Below are 14,479 nucleotides of genomic sequence, written 5' to 3'. Positions count from 1 at the left end.
CTGTGTGTTCAGAACCACAGCTGCAGAGAAGTCTCATGATGCAATACGGGCAAGTGTTGGCACAAACACTTCAGGTTTGTGACACATTTGTTATTTATATAAGTTTTGGGTTTTGTACATTCTCAACATATAGTGTGCATTGTACCTTCAGAGACCTTCAGTTGTTGACAGATTCTCTGTGACTTCCACGTTCAATTATACAATCTATTGTTAAGAGACTGGGATCTACAGGAGATGTGGACAGATGCATAGTCGTGAATATTCTGTTATCAAAATGAGTGGAAATCAGAAAGAACAAGTATTTTGAAATATTTGGTCTTGGAATACTACCTGTTTGTTGCTTGATGGAGCTGGCAACTTTCTCTGTTCCAAGAGGCCATATTTGCTCTGATTTATGCCCTCATTGGTTCCCAGCACCAAAACCACATTGCATTTGGCATCAGGGCTAACTTTGTTGGTGGAAGACAGACAACCAAAAGGAAATAAGATTTCCTGTGTAGGCTGTGGTTGTTGTGACAAATGTACTAAGGCTGTTTTGGCAACTGCTTCCTCTTTATTAAAAGCTTTTTTTTTCTCTGAAGCACTGCTACAGTATGTGTAGTTCATAGTGCAAGTCAGAGTTCCTTTCTTTTCCAAACGACTTCTCCATGTCCCCTGCTCCCTTTCTTGCTTTTGTTCCCCAGTATTCTCACAAGCCGTTCATCTTCTGTATATGCCATTGTCTTGGCTGTTTTCTATCCCCCATGAATGTTGTCCCAGAGGGCAGAAATTGCTGATTAGCTTTCTTACTAGTGGGCGTTTAATTCTCTGATTAATTCTGATGAGCAAAATACCCACTGAATACAATAATATTCAACCAATACAATCAATCAATCTTTCAAATGGTACCTTGAGAATGCTTTTGAATGATTATATGCCTGGCATTATATTTTTAAAAGATACCCATTGAAGGATTGTGACTCAGTAGAAAGTCAAACAAGACAATGCGTCACAGTCATAGAGAGCAGAGGAGCTCTCCCAAGTCCTCTTACTAGATACATAAATTACTTCTCTTGAAACCCAGCATCCTTTCATGACAGAAGCATCAAAAAAAAAAAAAAGGAAGGAACTTATCTTTGTCCACTCAGGCTGCTAAAACAAAGTGCTATTATTGGGTGTTTTATAAATGACAGTAATTTATTTCTCATAGCTTTGGACACAGGGCAATCTTTAATTGGGTTTCTGTTAGATTCATTGTCCATGAGTGCTCATTATTGAGTCACAGACAGTGGCTTCTGGTGTCCTTCCATGGTAGAAATGGTGTCTATATATCCTTCCATGGTAGAAATAGCTCTTTAGAGTCTCACTTTTAAATATAAGAACACTGATCCCATTTGTGAGGTCTCTACTGTAATGATCTACTTCGCTCAGAGGCCTTACTGCTTAGCTCACTTGCCTGAAGGATTCATTTTCAACCTGTGAGTCTTGGAGAAACTCAAACATTCAACATTCAACACATGATGAATGACCAATGATGAAAATTCTACACTTAATACCATATTCAATAGTGAAAGGTCAGGGCAGACAGAGGTACACTTATCTACCGTTTTCCTGGGGTAAGTAGAAAATGAAAATAAAAAGGGGGTAACCTTGCAATGAGAATAAGTTACACCTATGTATAGGTGTAGTGATCTTATGCATAGAAAATATCAAATCATCCATAAAATAGCTACTAGAATGATAAAGTAAATTCAACGAAGTTGTTTAGAATAAGATCAAGATGTGAAAATCGAGCGTGTCTCTATACATGTGCAATTAACAGTCTGAAATGGAAGTTAGCAAAGTGGCATCTGAGGGCCTGCAGAGGTAGCTTAGTATTTAGGCTGCTCTTCCAGAGGACCCGGATTCAAGTTCAAGCACCTACATCGCAGCTCACAACTGTCTGTAACTCATGTTCCAGATGACCTGAAACCCTCTTCTGGCCTCCACAGGCACTAGGTTCAAAACAGGTGCACAGACATATATGTAAGCAAAACAAACCCCTATATACATAATTATTAAAAAGAAATTTGAAAGAATAAAATACCTGATTAAATTTAACCAAGTAGGAAAGATTATACATTGAAAACCATAGAACACTGTAAAAGAATTAAATGAAAATAATTCCATGCCTTAGCTTAGCTAAGAAGATAGTTTAACCTCAAGTGATCAATAGATGGAATTCTGACCTCATCAAAATTCTAAAAAGTGTTTTTGTCAGAACATGATCCAAGAACGGAGTTGTGTGAGGAGATTTAAAACTCCAAGAAACCAGAACAAGAGTCTTGTGACTTCAGTTTCTCCAAAAACTTGAAAGTGACTGGGTGGTGGTGGCATATGCCTTTAATCCAGCGCTCTCTCGGGAGGCAGAGGCAGGCGGATCTCTGTGAGTTCAAGGCCAGCCTGGTCTACAAGAGCTAGTTCCAGAACAGGCTCCAAAGCTGTAGAGAAACCCTGTCTCAAAAAACAAAAGACAAAAAAACCTTGAAATTGTTCTTGTATTATGCTTTTTGTGCCCCTCCCAGGTGTAGCACATAGGAGTTTACTTCAGATTATCCATCCCAACTGCCTACTGATGTTTTTCTGTGTGTCTCTCTGGAAGATTGTGTTCCTGTCACATGCAGCTTGCCTGGGTGTGTGGCTTGCTCTTGTGCTTTACTTTATTCCCATGACTCCTCTTAGCCCTCAGAGTACAGACAGTCTGCTGCTGAGTGAAACTGCCTGGAGCACAGACTTCAGCCTGCCTCACTTACTCCGTGCCCTCAGGTCTCACTGCCTCGTGAGGGTAAACAGCAGGGGAAGACTATTCCAGTTCCATGTGGAATACGAACGGAACCCCCAATATACAAAAAAAAATGTTTGAAAAAGAACCAAGCTGGAGGAGTCATATATCTCAATTTCAAAATCTGTGCTGTGATCAGAGCATAAGGTTAGATACATAGACGGATGGAATTGAGCTGTACACCATATATCTGTGGCCAGGCGACTCTTGAGAAGATGCCAAGTCCACTCAGCTGGAAGGGAAGGTGTCTTTTCAACAAATGATGGCAGCATAAATGGGTTTCCACACCGAAAGGGTGAAGTTGGACCTCGGTTTCATACTGCATACAGAATTTAACTCAAAATTGATCGATGACTTAAATATTAGAGTTACTCGGAGTAACTTTTAATGACCTTCCATGGCAGTGGATTCTTATTATAATGCAGCAGAAGAAAAACTACTAAATTGAATGTTGTCAAATTTGAAAGCTTTTGTGCATGCCAAGATATTCTTAAGAAGATGAAAAAATACTCCGCAGAGTGAGGAAAGATATTATACGTTATGTACTTGATAAGAGTGTATGAGAAAGAAGAGATGAAAGAGAGAATGAATATCCTGTCACACCTAGAAGCACTATGATCCCTAGAGGAGCTATAATCTGAAATCCAGAAGCCTCTCTTCCCAGAGAAAGGTGGGGCAGCAGAGATTCATGGCTGTGTAAGGCACTGAGAACAAGTGGCAGATGACCCCTCAGCCTTAAACGGATCTGTATGACAATCTCTCTAAGTGGAAGAAGGGGCAGGAGGAATGTAAGAGTTGTGAAATAAGGCCAAGGGCTATGGAATAACACCTGGGCGAGACACAGCCATTCCCAATCACAGATTCATGGCAGCTATGGATGCTTGCCCTGTATCTTCACAAAAATGGGTCATCAGCTCAGGTCAGGCACGATGGAAGAAGGACTCAGAGACCCCTTTCCTTCACCGCTGAGCTATTTGCTACTGAAGGAGGGAGAATCGTGGCTTTCAGTTGTGTGCCCACTGATCTGTTCAGGCTCCCGTGGATGGCCCAGGTTAAATTAAAACAATTAAAATAAAACAAACCAAGACTCATAAACTAGGAAGAGTACTTGATAGGATTTGGCGATGGGAGGTGTCAACTGGGATGGAAGGAAGAAAAGAGAGGGAAGAGCCATCAGGAATACATTGAAAACACGCATGAAGCTGTTTAAAAACATTCTAATGACTTTTTAACTTAAGTCTGAGAATGAGCTTCAGCAAGAATATAGAGAATTTGGAACATATGTCTGTTACTGAGAGGACTAACAACAGGTACCACAAGATTTGATGTTTCCTCAAAGTGATAATCACAGAAAAGCCACAGCTCTTTGGGAGCTGCTCCAAAGACTTGAAATAAATTTGAAAAGAAGCATTTGAAAATGTTGGCCATAACCCAAATACCCGACAGGCAACTGGATAGGCATTACATCCAGCCAGCCAGGGACGGCTTGCGTGAAATATGTCGAACAGGCTAGTGCTGAGACAAGACGACCTGATTCAGGTTACTAAGATCTGAGATGGCATCCTGGGGACTTAATTTCTTGAGTTTTATTTTGAGTGATAAAAGAAATTTGGAACCATATAGTGGTGGCAACTGTATAGCAGTATAAGTGTGATTAATTGAATTTTACACTTCAAATGGTTAAAATGACAAAACTTATTGTATTTTATCACAATAATTTTTCTAAAAAAAAATTAGTAGACCAGTTTGGAGAGGGTTTTGAGTTGTTGAGTTGTGTTTTTTTTTCCAGTCTAATGTCCCAAAAGTTTATGAATCAGAAGAGACTGTGTGGTAGGCGCCCCTTGCTAGGACTACATAGCATGTGAAATTAGTCATCTGTGAAGCCCCTCACACCCAAAGGGGAGCATCCAGACCTTTACAAATTTCCAGAAATGTGGCTGCCAGATGTTTGCGAACGCCTGACTTCCTCCATAAATATGCTGTCACCAGAAAAGAAGGATTCTCCTTGTATTCCCTCCATTTCCATTTTAATCTCTTGCTATAGTCACATTTCATGAAAAAGTATCTTATAAAAAATACCTTTGCAATTATATAAGGAGGGATAGAAGAGTCAAACTCACTGGGTATATACACCACACCTAAGGGCAGGCCTCGTGTTCAGCAGTAGATGGCCAACTCAAAATGAACTCAATGGTATTTTTTCTGATGTTGTAGTTTTATGGGTTTTTGTCTGCATCTGTGTGTGTTCGCATGTGTTTCTGCATGTGTTTCTTATGCTCTTTCTTTGTTCTATCCTTTTTTTCTTTTTCTCTGTCTTGTTCTTTTTTTCTGAAGAGAGAAAGAAGGTGTGGAGTTGGATGGGGGGTGGGGAGGATTTTTGAGGAGATGAGAGAGGGCAAGCCGTGATCAGAATACATTATATGAAAAAATAATAAAAGTCTATTTATAATAAAAAGACTAAAACAAGAAAACCTGTGGGGTTGGCATGAAGATGTCATCCCACTGCCGGCTACTCCACTGCCCAGCGTGTGTACAGTTCTCACTGTGCACGATTCAGATCGCCCTGCACAGCACAGGTCCTGGGACTCTAGGCCATGAGATGTGTGACATCTTCTACCTGACATTTAATAGGTGCCCTCAAAGTCTCTGATGCTTGAGCCAGTGAGCTGATCCTCTCAGTTTAAGCCATGTTTTACTCTAGCTATTCTCTGAGGAGTTGACTTTTTTAAAGTGTGTGCTTGGGAAATGGAGGAATCGAGAGAGGGACGCTAGGAGTGAAACCCTTGGTCCCCCATAGCAGCATTTCCTCTTTGTTTCTGCAGGGTCTCTTATCCCGTGTGTCAGGCACACAGATGGGAAGGTACCCATTACCTCCCTCATTCCTCAGTGCGCACCCTGCTCTTAGCTTCTGTTTCTCCCCAGTGTTCAGGACAACCAGAGTTCCCCTGAAACCTCTCCTCTGGCCTTAATGCAAAGCCGTTTAATTGCCTTCTCCCTCTTTGCAGCCTCTGTAAGTGATCGCACTACTCTCTGTGCTGAGACTGACATAGCTAAAAAAAGCATGTTTGCAGATAATGGTGTTGTATGTTATTCTTATGAGTAAAATTGCAAAGTTGGAGACTTTTTCTTTGAAAAGCCATGGAGATGCTGTTAATGATGTCCTAATTAGTATATAGTATCTTCATTATATCCCAGTGGGTACTAATTGTACCCACTGACCTTTCTGACCTGTTTGCTCTGATTGGACAACAAGCCTGCTTGGTTGTCATTTTCTAAGATTTATTTGTAATTATATATGTGTGTGTCTGTGTGTGAGTATGTACACATGTGAATGCAAGGTACCCTTAGCATCCAGAAGTGTCTATTGCATCTCCCAGAACTGAAATTAATAGGAGGGTGGGAGTCACCTGATGTGGGTGCCGAGAATGGAACTTCTGTCTGTACCGAGAGAAGTACATGCTCTTGACCATGGAGCCGTCTCTCCAGCCTTTTGGCCTGTTTTCCTTAAGACTGAATGCCTTTAGACGGAGGACAAGCCATCTGTAGCCTCGGAATGGTTAGTGGATGTCAATAAGGATCAGACTCATGTCTTTGGCTTAGCTGGGACCATGTGCGAATAATAGCCACACACATTATGAAGCCTTTATCTTCCTGCAGGATGCTTTCACACTTCTGTGAGGAGCTGATATGGGACACTTAGGGCATTTCACAGGGAACACCGTTAGAAAAAACAGCAGCATTTCGTTTATGCCAACAGGAGGGAAACAAAGGCTCAGGTGATGACTCTCCAGTGTCTTGAACATTAAAGCGCCCCATCCTGAGAGCCAGAAGGTCTGATGTGTGGGGAAGTGTCCTCTGGATCTGCTTGCAGGGGCAATGCAGCAAAAGAAGGGCAGAGTTGAAGAGAATGTTCCCGGCAGAGTGCACACCTCCAGGCTGGGCTGAGGTCAGCCCCTGTGGACTGAGGTAGGCTAGAATTACCACAATTCCTTAGGAACCATTCACTGATGATACCGGGTTTTTCTTGGACAATGCTGTTGTTTTTCTGTCTTTGGCACTAGAGAAAAAGTTCACTGAATAATTAATGTCTTATTATTTCAAGAGAAGACGTACATCTCATAAAGGAGATTAATGAGTATAAGAAAGCTCAGATCATAAAAAAAAAAAAAGTACCAATTTTGACCGGAGGAACTGGAGTCTTGGTTTTGTGGAAGTCTTAGTTTGGGTGAGTTTATCTTAGCCCCAGAAAATGAAGATGCCCACCTTCCAGCAGCTCCCTAGGCCAGAGGGTAAAAAAGAACCAGTGGCCAATTGTGACTTTTGCTGTTCGCCTAGTCAGCATATGGCCGAGGCCTCTCTGCACTCAGCCTTCTGCAGAGAGAACTACCTTCCGAAGGCCAAAGGCCCAGTATGAAAATCAGTTCCTTGCCCTTTGAGATCCTGGTGCTTGTGTAGTTCATTGAAACCTGGAAGTGTGACAGACAGCACAGGCCTTCTTCATTTTTCATTCGGGTACTTGAAGGGGATGGCTAGCAAGCCAGGCAGATAAAAGAAGTCATTTAAGCCTCAGTTTCAGATAAAAGACTTGAGGTTCATGAAATGTTCAGTGTAACAGTGCAGCTTCTGTTCTGGGCTGCAAAACACATTAGAATAAGAACAAAGGCGCAACGCTGTGGAGTCTGCAGGATCCTGACCCAACCCAGGCAATGAGCCAAGGCTGAGGACTTGGGCATCCTCTGAGCTAATGAAAAATCCACCTGACAGGCTCCTTCATCCCTTCATTATCCTGCCCTTGTCTTCTCTGTATTCTTACCTTAATTTGCAGTTTCCTGGCCTTACAGTTGGCAGAAAGGTTACAGAGAAACGATTTAAGGTCAAGTGCAATCAAATGGTCAATAAGACTATTCATAAAAAATATGAACCATGTAAGTCTCTGGCATTGCAGAATTTTACATTATCTCATAAATAATCTTGCCATAAAAATATACAACATTTATCTGAAAATGGGAAGTTTCAAAGTTCACAGTGGGAATATAGAAACCAAATTATTTCATTAATAATATATGGAGAATGTATGTGTCTGCCTGTCTTTTACAGTTTCAAAGATACTGTCAATTTTAATTTACTCATACTCTTTTGTATGCCATTATCCTTTGAAAAGCATTTGTTTGTAGAAGTCAACATTAATTAAGCTTCTTAACTGGGATAAAAATACTTTGAATACAGTGAATTCCCTGCCCCTGCCAGGCATCAGATGAGTTTAAATACCCAAAGCCAGAAAAGGCAAACCTAATTATAGCTTAAAGTTTGAATACCTGGTAAAGATTGAATACCTTTGCTTTAGAGCAGGCATTAAAAGCATGTCTGCATATCGCCTGGACAACAATTCTATGAGGGAAGGAAGAATGAATTGCAAGCGTTTCTCATGACAGCTTTAGATGCTCTAGGCACTTGGGAATTTATCTTCTAGCTTAGGTGTTTCTGTCAGGTCTTTCTGTGAAATAAATCACAGTTGGATAGTGAGTGAAAACCCTACTAGGTTTATGATTCCTGAAGTGAGGTTGGATGTGTCTGGATTATGTTTTCCTAGAGGCAGTTGCAGAGGACTGAAGATGATCTTGGGAAATAGCCCGAACTCTATGCAGGGCGTTTGACATGAGGAGTCCATCATGTTTGGCGAGAGTGATGTCCTATTTGGGTCTGGGTTCAAGATGCTTTGTAGGACAAACTGCGTTGTCTAAAAACTGTACTTTAGAACCCAAGATGACTTCCCAAAGTCTGCTGTGGAGGCAGTCCTAAGAGAATTTTACAGCACTCAGAGCCTATGTTAGAAAAAATGGAGAGATCTCAAATTTATAACTTAATACAATATACCGTAAGGCTTTGGAAAAACAAGATCAAACCATATCCAAAAGCAGTAGCTAAGAAGAAATAATAAAAACACAGGCAATAACAAAATAGAAACAAAAAGAATTCCAAATAATACAGAGGATTAATGAAACAAAAAGTTGGTTCTTTGAAAAATAAATTTGGGGGCTGGAGAGATGGCTCAGAGGTTGGGAGCATTGTCTGCTCTTCCAAGGGTCCTGAGTTCAGTTCCCAGCAACCACATGGTGGCTCACAACCATCTGTGATGGGGTCTGGTGCCTTCTTCTGGCCTGCAGGCATACACACAGACAGATTATTGTATACATAATAAATAAATAAATAAAAAAAAAGAAAAATAAATTTGAAAAACCCTAAGCCAATCTAACCAAAAGGAAGAATAGACTCAAAATAACAAAATCAGAAATGCTAGGCAAGTACTCTGTTCTGCTACTAAGCTGTTTCTCTAGAGCTCTGTTTTCCTTTTCCAAAATGACGTTGGTGTAGCGCTGAGACCCAGCACGTTATCCTGAAGATACTGACAAACCGAGTCTAAAATTTACGCAGTCATCCAAAAGATTCATTGTAGAGAATTTGTTCTTGAAGGGCCAGAGTAAAACAGAGGATTAATACTGCTTGACTCCAGGGCTTACTATAAATTATAGTAATCAATGCAATATGGTATTTACAAGAGGCTAGGCAAGCAGCTAAATGGAAGAGAACAGAGCATTCGCAAACAGATGTTGCCGAGTCCATTCACCTGATTTCAACACAAAAGCAAAAGCAGCGCATAGAGAAAGCGTTGTCTTATTAAATGATGCGGGAACAATGAACATCTGTATAGGAAAAAAAAAGAATTGAGACAAGCCTACATCTTACCCAAAATAACTCAAAATTCATTATAATTGTAAATATGAAACATAAAATCATACACAATGCTTAGGAAACAGGAAAAAAAAAACTCTAGATGGCCTTGAGTTCATAATGGCTTTTTAAATATAACACTAGAGGGAAATAACTGACGAATCAGACTTTATAACTGTTAGTAACTTCTGCTTTGTGAAATGCATTGTCAAGTCAAAATGCAAGCCACATAGACACAAAGACATACCACACAGACTCTGAGAGAATGTTTGCAAAGATTAAGTAAATGGACTGTTACTGAAAATGCGCAAAGAATTCTTAAAATATGACTATAAGAACAAAAATTGATTAAAATGGCCGAACATCTGAACAAAGAAAAATACAGATGCAAATCAAAAAATTACCAGGGTTCATACAATCACTAAAGAAAATAAGCACATGGAAATATGTTCTGTATCATATGTTTTCAGAGAAATGCAAATTAACCCAAGATATCACTCCAGCTTTTTCAGAATGGCCAAGCTCAAGAACACTGATCCTTTTTCATCCTGGGAAGGATGGGGAGCAAGCGGGACCCTAATCCAATGCTGGTGGGAATATAAAATACAGTAACTGTTTGGAAGATAGTTTGACAATTTCTTTCATAACAGAACTAACCAAAGACAAACACCTCAAGGGTATGCATCCCGCAGGTGATTTGCCAATTATATTTTTTTGGTGCTTTTTCAAAGAAATGAAAAGGTAAATCTAGTCAAAAAACTTCCACACAGATGTTCATAGCAGATTTCTAATAATTGTTAGAACTTGGAAGCAATCAAACTTCCCTTTGTAGGTAAAGGAATGAATAAATTGTGGGTACATCTAGACAATGGAATGTTTCTTACCACTGAAATGAAATGTGATATCAAACAATGAGAAGACACAGAAAAACCTTCAACATCTATTAATAAGCGAACACAGACAGCCTGAAAAGCTGCAGACTATGTGACCCCAATTATATGACATTCTGGAAAAGCCAAAACTGTGTAGATTGTAATGTGGATGATTGTCAGGGCTTAGCAAGCAGGGAGCGATCTGAGAAGAGCACAGAGGACGTTTGAGCGCAGACCTATTTATCCTATAGGCCTATAATGCAGACACCTGCCACCATTCATCTGAACAACGCACAGATTGCTTTAGACTTCGTTTCCGTGTGGCACAAACTGCGGACTTTGGGCAATAAGTCATGTCGTTTCACTGATTGCAGTAACTAATCTACTAAGATGTAGGGTGTAATGAAGAGGCCGTGCATGTGGTGGGAGCAGGGGTAAATGAAACCAACAAATGTCCTCCCAAATTTTGCTATGAGCTTAAAATTTCTGTAAAAAGCTAAAAATGTTAACCCTTAATAGATCTTCATCATGCGGATGATGCTTTGACAGCAGCAAATAACTTGGAGTGAAAATTAGTACGACAAGCCAGCCATACCATACCATGTCCCTCTGTGAAAAGCCACACTCTGGCTGCTAATGATGTTAGAAGTCTTGGTTAGGGTTGGGCATCTAAAAAGCATATAATGTCAAGCAAAAGTTCAGCTTCATAGCAAAGGACCACCCACTTCCTAGGAAACAACATGGATGCAATGAGTGGATGTGTTTCAGGTTCAGATATGGGCAGAGCCACAGGCAGGCGTACAGGTGTGAGCTGGGAAGCAGACCGTCTAGGACAAGTATCTTTCTTCTGTCCCTCTGCCGTGTGGTACATCATAAGGGGGAGCCTAAGAGAAGATGGTGTTGATGCAAATGCTTCCCTCTTCTGTGCCTGGACTTTCACCTTGACACCCCTACTTCTGTGGGCCAACTGCTTCCTCTTGATACACACAGTGGCTTGGGCTGTAAATACAGGAAGGCAATGTTTCCGCAGATGTAAGTTGATGGCTGGAGTCTTAACTTTGCTACTGCAGGGGTGTGAGTCCACAGGCTTAGTGTGACAGGGTTGAGTCCCATCTGCCAGGAAGCCTGACTGCCAGTGGCCCCGAAGTCACGACCACTTGCCTAGGTGTTAGAACTCTTGTCACAATTCCTGATCTCCAGTTCTTCTAGCAGTGTCTTCCAGAACATGTTCTGACCCTAGACACCATTTATTTAGTAATATTAGTATTTTTCATTTCTTCTTTCTTTCTTTCTTTCTTTCTTTCTCTCTCTCTCTCTCTCTCTCTCTCTCTCTCTCTCTCTCTCTCTCTCTCCTTCCTTCCTTCCTTCCTTCCTTCCTTCCTTCCTTCCTTCCTTCCTTCTTTCTCTTGGTTTTTCAAGACAGGGTTTTCTGTGGAGCTTTGGAGCCTGTCCTGGAACTTGTTCTGTACACCAGGCTGGCCTCTAACTCACAGAGATCCACCTGCCTCTGCCTCCCTAGTGCTGGGATTAAAGGCGTGTGCCACCACTGCCCGGCTTAAGTATTTTTCTAAACAGAACGAAGTAGTTAGTTCCAAGTGTTGCAAATGGGGATCAAGGAGGCAAAGCTCCCTTTCTGTGTCCTCTAGGAAGTAGATAATTAGCTGGATGGCTGTGGGAGCGTCTGGAGCCAGAAGCTCCAGCTCTGAGGGCAGGAAAAAGCCTCTTTGGAGCCCGGGTCTGAATAGAGAACACTCTGCTAGTGTTGCAGAAAGTGGACTTCAGAAGGCATGAAGGAAGGGAGAGGAGGGGCTCAGTGGGTAGAACTCTATCTTGGTGGGAGATGTGTGGCTAGAGGGACAGAATAGCCATGATGACGTCAGTGGCCCTATTGGATGTGGGACTCTAAGAAACTCAGGCTACCAAAGAACGAGAGACTCCATGGCGCAGCTGGAGGAGGGGTGAATGCACTGTGGGTCTAGACTGTCCTTAGTTGGTTGTGTAGTGCATCATCAGGGAAGATGACTCAGGAGAGTTTCTCAGCCAGATCACTAAGGGAGCCTAAGCAGATAAGGGTCCAAAATGGGTGTTTGGAGCAATCACACTTGTTCTTCTGGGGCCAATCGTAGCTTTACCTGTGTCTTAGTTAAGGTTTATATTGCTGTGAAGAGACGTTATAACAATGACAATTCTTATGAAGAAAAAACATTTGATTGGGGTGGCCTACGTTTTCAGAGGAATTGTCCATTATCATTATCATGCTGGAGAAGTAGCCGAGAGTCGTACCTCTTGGCTTAGCGGGCTGCAGGAAGTGATCTGAGACACTGGGTGTGACTTGAGCATGTGACCTCAAAGCCCACCTCCACAGTGACACACTTCTCCAACAAGGCCACATCTCCTAATAGTGCCACTCTATTGATGGCCATTTTCTTTTAAGCCACCACAACCGCTTATCCCTCTAATGGAGCCTCCACCAGGGAAGTGTTCTCTGTTTGGACTAGGGAGACAAGGTTCATGGAGACTTTAACAGCACTTGGAGGGGCCAGGGAATCATCTGTAATATCTGCACAGTTGCCTGGAGGCATGTGTATTCAAGACGGCCAGTGCTGGAGTAATAGTCCAAATAACTGTTATGATGGTAGCCTCTTTGCTCTAGACAGCCCAGGCTAGAGTTCCATACCCATTAATCAGGGAGTCCAATTACTTCATGTCCAGTATTTTTGATTATGTATATGAAAGTGAGGGCCAGAGGGTGTGCTCACAGTATAAACTTAAAGAACTTATCATTAACACTCGCAGTACTGATGAGCACACGCATTCCATTTGCTCAGTACCCAATGAAAGGGGTCAGCAGTCTTGTCTCTGGCTCAGCACCACATAGTTTTATTGCTATGGCCCAATAGCATAATTTAAAGCCAGGTGTTATAACCTTCCAGCATTGCTTTTGTCTGCTTAGGATAGCTTGGGCAGAATGGGGTCTTTTGTGCTTCCTTATGGATTCTAGGATATTCTCTCTCTCTCTCTCTCTCTCTCTCTCTCTCTCTCTCTCTCTTCCTCCCTCCTTCCCTCCCTCCCTCCCTCCCTCCTTCCTTCCTTCCTTCCTTTATTCTTATAAGTTGGATGAAAATGTGTTGATCGAGATGCCTTGAATGAGTAGGCAGCACTTGGTGGCAATGCCACTTCACAGTCTTAATCTTGCTGACCCACAGGAGGTCTTTCTGATTCTGTTGTCTTTCACTTCCTTGTTCAGTACTCTGAAGTTTTCACTGTAGTGGCCTTCATCCCTTTAGGTATGATTATTCTGAGGGCTTTTTGTTGGAGTTTTAAGGTTAAGTGAATAGAATTTTTTTTCTTTTTAAGATTCTTTCTTGGTAAATTTGTTATTGATATTGGGGAAGCTACTGATTTGTGCTGTGTGTTTATTTTGTACCCTAATCATGATGAAAGTGTTTATCAGATGTAGGAGCTTTCTAGTGGAGTCTGTGGAGAATTTAAAATGTAAGATTATACCCACAGCAAATAGTTCATTTGATTTCTCCTTTTCCTATTTTTATTCTTTAAAAAGTTCTCTTACCTTATTGCTCTAGTTAAGACTGTGCACTATATCAAGTAAAAGTGGAAAAAGTAGGAGGAGGAAAAACTTTTTAGAAGAAACGCTTTGTTTCTCCCCATTACTATCATGTTGTCTGCAGGTCTGTTGCATAGACTCTTTACTAGGTTAAGGTATGCCTCTTCTGTTTCTAGTTTCTTCAGGGCTTTTAACGGATGCTGAATACTTCAGAGACCCTTTCTCTATGTACTGAAATGCTTTTGTGACTTTGTATTAAATAACATTTATACATGACTTATGGATAGCAGACCATTTTTTTTTTGCATTTCTCAAGTGAAATCTAATTGGTTGAGGTGTATGATCCTATTGACAAGTTGTTGAGTTTGCTTTGTAAGTATTTCATTGAGAATTTTGCATCTGGGAAATTGATTTTTTTCTGTTGACTTGTTTTCTAGTTAATAGTTATTTCTTTGAGATAAATACCTCTGACTTTTAAAGCAAGTATTGGTAGTCATCAGCTCTTAGAGTTGT

General features: G+C 41.2%; 1 protein-coding gene across 7 annotated transcripts in view; it reads left to right on the top strand.

Moving 5' to 3' along the window:
* The window catches only part of Ldlrad4 (low density lipoprotein receptor class A domain containing 4), a 320,979-nt gene that overhangs the window by 196,966 nt on the left and 109,534 nt on the right, over nucleotides 1-14,479 (top strand). Inside the window, exon 2 of one of the 7 annotated variants that reach the window (XM_048419374.3) lies at nucleotides 6,558-6,766. The exons of the other annotated variants lie outside the window; for them this stretch is intronic. The gene's annotated coding sequence lies outside the window, so the exon portion shown is untranslated. The remainder of the gene's footprint in view (nucleotides 1-6,557; nucleotides 6,767-14,479) is intronic. 7 annotated transcript variants of the gene reach the window in all.

Source organism: Myodes glareolus, chromosome 13, assembly GCF_982192425.1.
Source record: "Myodes glareolus chromosome 13, mMyoGla1.1, whole genome shotgun sequence".
Classification (NCBI taxonomy): Eukaryota; Metazoa; Chordata; class Mammalia; order Rodentia; family Cricetidae; genus Myodes; species Myodes glareolus.
The sequence above is the reverse complement of the archived record's forward strand: the minus strand, read 5'-3'. Positions and strand labels throughout refer to the sequence as shown.